Here is a 7,966-nt window from a genome sequence, read left to right on the forward strand (position 1 = left end):
TTATAAGTGTTGAAAACGCACCTTGCTGGTCAGGGCCCCGCTTGAAAGCGGTGTCTTTCTTAAGTAGGTCAGTGAGAGGACGAGCGATACGGGCAAAATCTTTGATAAAGAGGCGAAAGGAAGAGAAGAGGCTGACAAAGCTGCGCACACCCTTCGAAGACTCGGGACGCGAAAAGTCTTTGACGGCTTTAATTTTAGTCGGATCAGATCGTACTTCGGAGGCGTCAACCATGTCTCCAAGAATAGTGAGTTGGCCGCGACCAAACTGGCATTTCGATGAATTGATCTGGAGGCCGGCTGTACGGAATACATTGAGTATACTGATAAGGCGTTGAAGGTGAGAAGAAAAGGTAGGCGAGCCTATCTCCTAGCTCATTTCCTAATAAGGGAATTAAACCTCCCAGGACACTAGCACGGTGAGCATGACACGCTGTTTCGAAGGCAACAAGGCATGTACTTACATTTTGGGTAAAGCGACGCTTAGTAGGCGTCTACGTCGAGAGGGCTTTCTCATAAGTGTGCAGCTTACGACTGTATGGTGATACATTTGACGACACCCCAGGCCGAAATTAAAGTCGTAATGATAACCCAAGTACCTGAGTGCATTACGCAAACGTGAATGGCTAAAAGGAACAGCAGACGACGCAAATTAAAGCTAGCTCGTCACACTCTTATTGGTCGAGCCAGTTCTTGATATGCGGAACTGAACTGCTTGAATAAACCTTCCTGATGCCGTGAGGACCGATAACTTGTAGCAGTCCTGCGACGTGTGATGTGCAGAGCGTCATAAATGGAGTGATTGTGAACCACTGAAGAAAGCGGTTTCTGTATCCCTAAAATTTTTTATTCCCTAATCTGCACAAGACTACCCCCTCTCATGAAGAACAAAACACCTCTAGCGCTGTACACCTCTCATAAAGAAGGGAACACCTCCATAGCTGTACACGTGCTCTTATTCTTCCGTGTGCGGTAACCCTCCTCTGTAGTGTTACCCGTGCAAAGGACGTTTCGCTTCTGAGGCTTCGCGTTGTCCTCACTCCTGCCGTTTTTGGACGTTAGCTCAATTTAGAATGTGCAATATCCAAATGCAGGAATACCGAAGCCGACTTTCTTTGCTCTCTGTGGGACTTTCTATAACTCAAATTGACAAGAATCAAACATCTAATGCTAGCGGTCCTTTCGTCAAGAATTCCTGCTGCATATATTGAGTGCGTGCAGGGACCACAGCATCGCTCACTCCTGGACTCATAACATAAGCAACTCTTTTTCCATCGTTTATCAATTTCTTCATCCCTCATGCCATATCCATGTTGATACCAGAGGCAATAAAAATAGCTCAGAAAAACTGGTTTGGTTTCTTTTAATTGCACTTGTGGCGCTTCGCACCCTAATGCCAATTTCATCTTCCTTGTTCGGCACCGTGTCGTGGCTTGCGACCACAGGGTGGCGCAAGATGCGCCACAAGGGCATGTTGCGCGTGGTGCGGGACGGAAGCGCTAACTCACATGATCTCCGGGCAGCAGTCACAACACTTGAGAAGGTATCCAGCCGTCTGCAAGCTTAGTAGCAGCGAACCTCGGCGGAAGCGGCAGACGCATTTCACTCCTACTGCTCCATGCTAGACGAGCGGCAGCAAGAAAATCTGCAGGAGCTCGAGAACGTCGACAGTGCCAAGATGTCTCTTGGCTTGCTCAAGCAAAATGCTCAAGAGACGACCGAAATGATCCACCAGGTGCGTGCCTTTGGAGAAAGGGTGACTCGCTTTTCTACTAGCACCGTTTCCTTGGTCTTCAAGCATATGCTAAAGAACAAGTGCAAGGATTTCCTCACATTCTGGCCTAAGTGTGGGCTCCAAGGCATGGATTTAGAGTTAGTGTTCAACTATCAAGAAATCCGGGTAGGGGTACTCAGCACGTTTGGCTACATCAAGCAAAGCGGATCTTCTGAAGGCGCTTCGCAACAACCACCAATTGCTCGACGCAGTTGTGTTGCTTTGGGTACCATTGACTGCGGGTCCACACTGCACCAGAATAGCCACCATCCATTGTCACGTCCGAAGTCACCTTTTGAGTTGAAGCTTCCGTGGAAGAACTTCAGCTCTGCGAACACCTTTGACTCATTTTTAACCAGCCCCGCAGAGGTCAGCCCTAATGAGAAGTGCTCGAGTGGAGGTGGTAACATCTTTCACATTGGCTCGATTTTTGGTGCTCCCCAGGATTGCTTTGAGCATCCGCCGCCGAGTGATCTGGCTGAACTTCCTTGCAAGTACTTAGCTGGCTCCGGCTTAGGGTTGTACCTACTCAAGGCGCAGATCGAGCGGCAAGAGATGCTACACCATTGCGAGGTTGGCGAGTTCGGTGTCATGGAGGGACAATTCACAGAGCCTTCTGATGTGGCAGTGAATGCGCAGAACGACACTGTTGTTCCCTCCCGATCGATATCTCTGATCGGGAGGGAAGGTTCAAGTTCCAGTTTGCCGAGGGCGCCGAAGGTAATGGACAGCTACTCCACCTCAACCGCGGTATTGTAGTCACCGAGCGTTTGCCGACGCATCAAATGCAGATTTCAGTCGGAAGGGCCGTGTGTGGGCATATTTTTTGCTGTGACACCACAGCACAGCCAAGGAGTGGCCACCGATCCCAAGGATTGCTTGGTGGTCGTCGAGTGCAAGGTTATGCGAGTCATCATCTTCGACAAGAACGGCAACGTACTGCAGAAGTCCCGCGTCTACAAGAACCTCGAATTCCGCAATGGCGTGGGGGTCAATGAACGACGATTGATGTTCATATCGGACAACCGGACGCACTGCGTCAAATTTATTCAACTACGACTGAGTTTTCATCAGACAGACTGGATTCAGACCTGGACGCGGCAGGAAGATAAGCAATAGCCTATAATTCTCATGCCCTGAACACGAGCAATTACGTTCTTATTACGAATAATTAAACTATGCTCAGAGAAGAAGTCCAGTGATCTCGCTGTATGTATTCATAGCGTTTTTTACTTTTTACTGTGGCTGCAGCAAAAATAGGCCGAAGGTTTCAGCGGGTATTTTTCCAACTTCTAAAATGTAGAGTGTTGGAAACAGATACAGAACATTGTCACGAGCACTCCTGTGAAAATAAATAGTTTATTGAAAAAAAAAAAACTCTTCGGATTATTAGTTAATTAACAAACCTTGAGAAATTGCGTTGATAATGCCAATGGGAATTTAGGCCCTTTAAGCAAAGCGATGGCATATCACATTTTGAAAGAAAGAATTCTTTTTCAAGAAGCCTGCAGCGCGAGCAAATTCGGCGTTCATTTTTTCGCACAAAAGAGAAACATAGCGCATTAGAAACGCAAAAACCCCGACGGAGACGACGCGTCTGCTGATGGTCTTGCACTGACTTACCATTCCCGATTCGAACGGTTTGCAGCAGTGTCCTGTGTCAAGCGTTTTATTTTGTTCCATCGTTTTCAGAAATGGCTTCCAAGCGGTTTGCAATGGTTTACTTTTCCTTGCATCATGTGGCGCAGCAAAATAATGTACGTTACAATGTTTTAAAATATCGAGCATGTAGTTCTAAATGGGCCTAGTTGATCCTGCGACATGTATAAACGCAACTTTTTTGTAGCGAGCTTCTTGCGCGTCTTATACGTTCAGTTGTTGTTTTCGCGAGATAGAGAGACAGCTTTTACTACACTGCAGGGCTTTACAAAATGATTTTTTGTTCGTTGCAAAGACTGATTCGGCATTGCCTTTTTCACGCCTTCCAACTCTCTATGAGCCCAAGCCGCCCAAGTGTTATAAGTATTTAAAAATTTCACCAGCCATTTCTAATGATATTTAGTTAGAAACGTTCTTACAATACTTTATATCCACCAGGGCTAAAAATGGTTTCCCATTTCAAGGCGCCTATTAGGAAGTTTTAAAGTGTTCGCTGAAACATCTGATATAATTCAGGAGTCATATTTCAAGAGGGCAGTGCTCGTGGTACTAAAAGGGTTTTTAAAACAAAGAGTAGGAGCCAAAGTGGTTTTCATATACATATGAATGAACTTGTGGATGAGTTTGGATGCTGGGGGTGAGGGGTCGAAGTATACTCCTGCTATGACGGAAGCGTAGACCCGAAAAAAATCGTTTCTTTGGTTTTAGAATTTAGGTATAGAATGAGTGAGGTGCTGATAATATGTGACGCTGTTATTACAGAAAGCGATGCTGTCACATCGTGGAATGCTTTATCTTGGCAAGAAGGGTGTTGTGTAGCAAGGAAGGCAGGGCTGCCTCACTTTTTCCCAGGTTCCTGTTGCAGCAATAAGATTCCCCAGAAAAGAATTCGGAAAACGAACAGTAATACCCTTGTTACACGAACAGCCTTAACCGCAGTTGTACTTAAACACCGTAAGCAGATCTGCGGCGCGACTACACGCTGTCAAATACAGCAGCAAGGACAACCACGCGGTCTTGACGTGCTCGCACTTTTCCTCAATTTTACAAACTTATAAACATAAAAGAATAAAAGTAATCGGCTGGGGATTCAACATAAATGTATCCATATACAGTTTTATTATGTACGAAATGCATCAAACGTGCGCTTTTCCAATTTTTATTGAGAAACATAAAACCAGTCTTTCAACAGTGGTCGTTGTTTGGCTTCGTAGCCATGTTTTAGCCGCAAACAGCCCGAGTTTGTAATAGTTGGTTAGACCGAACGGGGGCCCCATTTTTGACAATTCGCCATTTCGTTCAAATTGTGTCATATGCGTGACGTGTGCAGTAGGACGGTGCTAGGTTACCTAAGCAAACAATCGGGTAGCGCGTTGTGAATAAAAAGAGAAATGAAGTGACAGAAAAAAGCACGCTGTCGAAAGCTATTATATATTGGCGCCAAGTATGAAAAACGACGATGCTCCTGCAGGATCCGAGCCGCGCGCTGCGGTGCATTTTGCCGCCCTATGAAGCTGGGGCGGCGCCGCGCGCGCGTATTCCTACGGTAAAATGCAAATCAATAAAAAGAGATTATTTTCCGGCTGCATAAAAAAACAATGAACATAAAATATTACTCAGCTACTTCTTATAATTAGAGCGTACCGTCTTAACGTGCTCAGGAGTATATATATATTTTTAAAATAAGCACACAGTGAGCCCGCATGCATAATAAAACAAAACTTTACATATGAAACACATCACATGTGGCAAGTAAACATGTGCAATGTACAAGACACGCACATTTCTTTATTAAAATAGAAGCTGTGAGTGTTCTTGTTTGCTTTTACCATCGTTGGAATGCGTAACCCAGTCGAAAAAAACTACAGAACCATGTCAAAAATACGACAGAACCTTCTGTAGTTATGTCGTAAACGTCAAATTTCTCTGTAGTTCTGTAGTACGTTTTGTAGTTCTGTAGTTTTTCTGTAGTATATTTCTGTTGTCTGTAGTTCTGTAGCACTTTTCTGTTGTAAATACAGAAATTTCTGATGTTAGTATAGAACACTCTGTTCTCCCTACAGGTTTCCCGTCAAAAACCACACAGAAATTCTCTCGTAACAACAGAAAATTTTCTGTAGTTTTTCCCGACTGGGAACATTGCAGTGAGTGCATGGTGATAGACAAAAAAGGCAGTGCTTGGGGCTGATGTTTATGACAGCCTTTGGTGATCCTTCACTGCCTGTCGCGCGAAGTTCCTGCACAGCGATCGCACCATATGACCCCTCAGGTTATAATCACACACCGACCAGACAGATAATTAGAAAGCATCGCGGGGCTCTCTGAAATTGCCCTTATGAAGTCGTTTTAGTGTTTCGGTGCTTTCTGCAATTACAAGAAGATGCCACCGCTTACTAAACAACCCAACAAACTGTCAACCAAATTGCGGTGAGCCGCCTATGCTCCACTTCGAATTCGCCATGTTTTTTATGCGGCCGTCTAAAGTGGTTCAAAATGTGGCGCCCAATTTTGCACATTTACAGCAATGACAGCACGTCCTTTGCGCAATAAAATGCCATTTTGACGTCCTCTTGTGATGTTTATGGATGAAGTATTTCCCGCCATACAACGTCAGCCAATCAGATTTCAGAAGGCGGTTCTTGGGAGTGGGCAGTTCATTTCAGCCCATTCGCAATACAAGCTTTAGTGCTTTCCTTTCTATCATATATACCTCTGTTTTCCCACCAAAATTACTTGTAAATAACATCCAGACATCATGAATAGCGGTGTTAAAAATCAGTGTTCATGCTCACGTCATGTTTACGTCACCGCAAAAAGCGATTTCGACAGACAGCAATTTCGCGTCACAAATTTGAAACACGTGACGTTTCTGACAACCAACCAGAGAAACAACATGGTGCCGAACGGCGGTCATGTGTGTCGAAAATAAGGCCCCGGGACTCAATTTTTGCGCGTCGGATGGCAATACGTAGCTGTGACATAGTTCGACGTCGATCTGGTTGTCATGTGATTCTTCTCGTCCACATGACAACCAGATCGACGTCGAACTATGCCACAGCTACATATTGCCATCCTGGCTCTTGTTCGTCTTGCCCTATCTGCAGGTAGTTTTTTTTTTTAACTTTTTCCCTCATATTTCTGACGACCGGCTGGGGTAAATAGGGGACGCCCGGCGTACAAGAGAAACCAAATGCGACAGCTGCGCACTCATTCTTCAAATGTATTTCTTTTCTTTTTCTTTTTTTTAACAAATTTTTTTCTGAATACTCTGCCCTCATTGATTCTGCCACAAGTGTTGTTCAGGTCGACCTACCTTTTACGAAGGAACCGCCGGATCTAGTTGCGCACCGCCTATGTACTGTCAATTTTTGTCGCCTGGACCCCGAAACCTTCCCCCATGTATCGTTCTAGACCGTCCAACCAGATCTTAATGGCCAGTAAATCATTACTCCAGCCCTTGATGTACCTCTCGCACAGAACCTTGCCCTTGCGCATACAGTGGTTACTATGTTTGCCAATCAAGTGTTTCTTCCGATCCTCAACGTTGCATCGTACATTCAGCCACTTCTCTAAGTCATGTCGCTCGCCATGCTGCGCCCGCTTCCGAATGCCTTGCATTAGATGTTACAGGTTGCGTACACCCCTCGGCAAACCATGGTGTGTCAGACATCCCCCCATCTTACGAATGCGTAAAAAAGGTTGCTCCTGACCTTTTTCAAGCAAAAACTCACGTCCTCAGATGTCTTCTTTCCTCTTTTCGCGACATCTTCCACTTCGATAACCACCCTTTGGATCGCACCTCTGTGGTTATTCATTGCACAAACACCGGTGACGCCGCTTCTATTCACGGATGTTCGTATGGAGTGTCTGGTACAGAAAGCAACATCATTCAGCAGGGGTGGACAAGAGGCTTACTAAAGATATCATAGAGCCCTCTTCGTGCCATTGGGCCTCACCAGTTGTCTTTGCTAAAAAAAGGACGATAGTTTGGCGCTTTTGCGTTGATTACAAGGATCTCAATGGCATCACAAAAAAAGGTGGGTGTGTATACTCTCTCAAAAATCGATGATGCTTTGGTTTGCCTTCGCGTAGCCGAAATTTTCGCTTCCATCAACATTCGATCCGGGTATTGGTAAATTGCTGCCAATGACAAAGACCGTTAAAGACCGCATTCGTCACACCGTGCGGGTTATATCAATTTAAAGTCATGCCGCTCGGCCTCTGCAATGCGCCAGCTATCTTCGAGTGAATGATTGCCTCCTTGCTTCGAGGCTTTAAACAAATTACATGCTGTGTTACTTCGACGATGTTGTGTTTTTTTTAATCCACGTTTTTCGTGCACCTCGAAAGTCTGACGAAAATTCTTTCCGTCTTCCTCACAGCCGAATTGCAGCTCAACTCGTCGAAATGCTGGTTCAGGCACCGCCAACTCACAATCCTAGGGCATCTTGTCGATGCTTCTGGTGTCCGCCCAAATCCTGCTAAACTTCAAGCGGCCAAGACTTCCCCTTTCTACTTCTACGGATTTTCGAAACT

General features: G+C 45.3%; 1 pseudogene; it reads left to right on the plus strand.

Moving 5' to 3' along the window:
* The first annotated feature begins 1,390 nt into the window (after positions 1-1,390).
* LOC146186718 (protein brain tumor-like) lies at positions 1,391-2,897 on the plus strand (annotated as a pseudogene).
* The last annotated feature ends 5,069 nt before the right edge of the window (positions 2,898-7,966 follow it).

This window comes from Amblyomma maculatum, chromosome 6, assembly GCF_055883805.1.
Source record: "Amblyomma maculatum isolate TAMU_Amacu chromosome 6, ASM5588380v1, whole genome shotgun sequence".
NCBI classification, from domain to species: Eukaryota; Metazoa; Arthropoda; class Arachnida; order Ixodida; family Ixodidae; genus Amblyomma; species Amblyomma maculatum.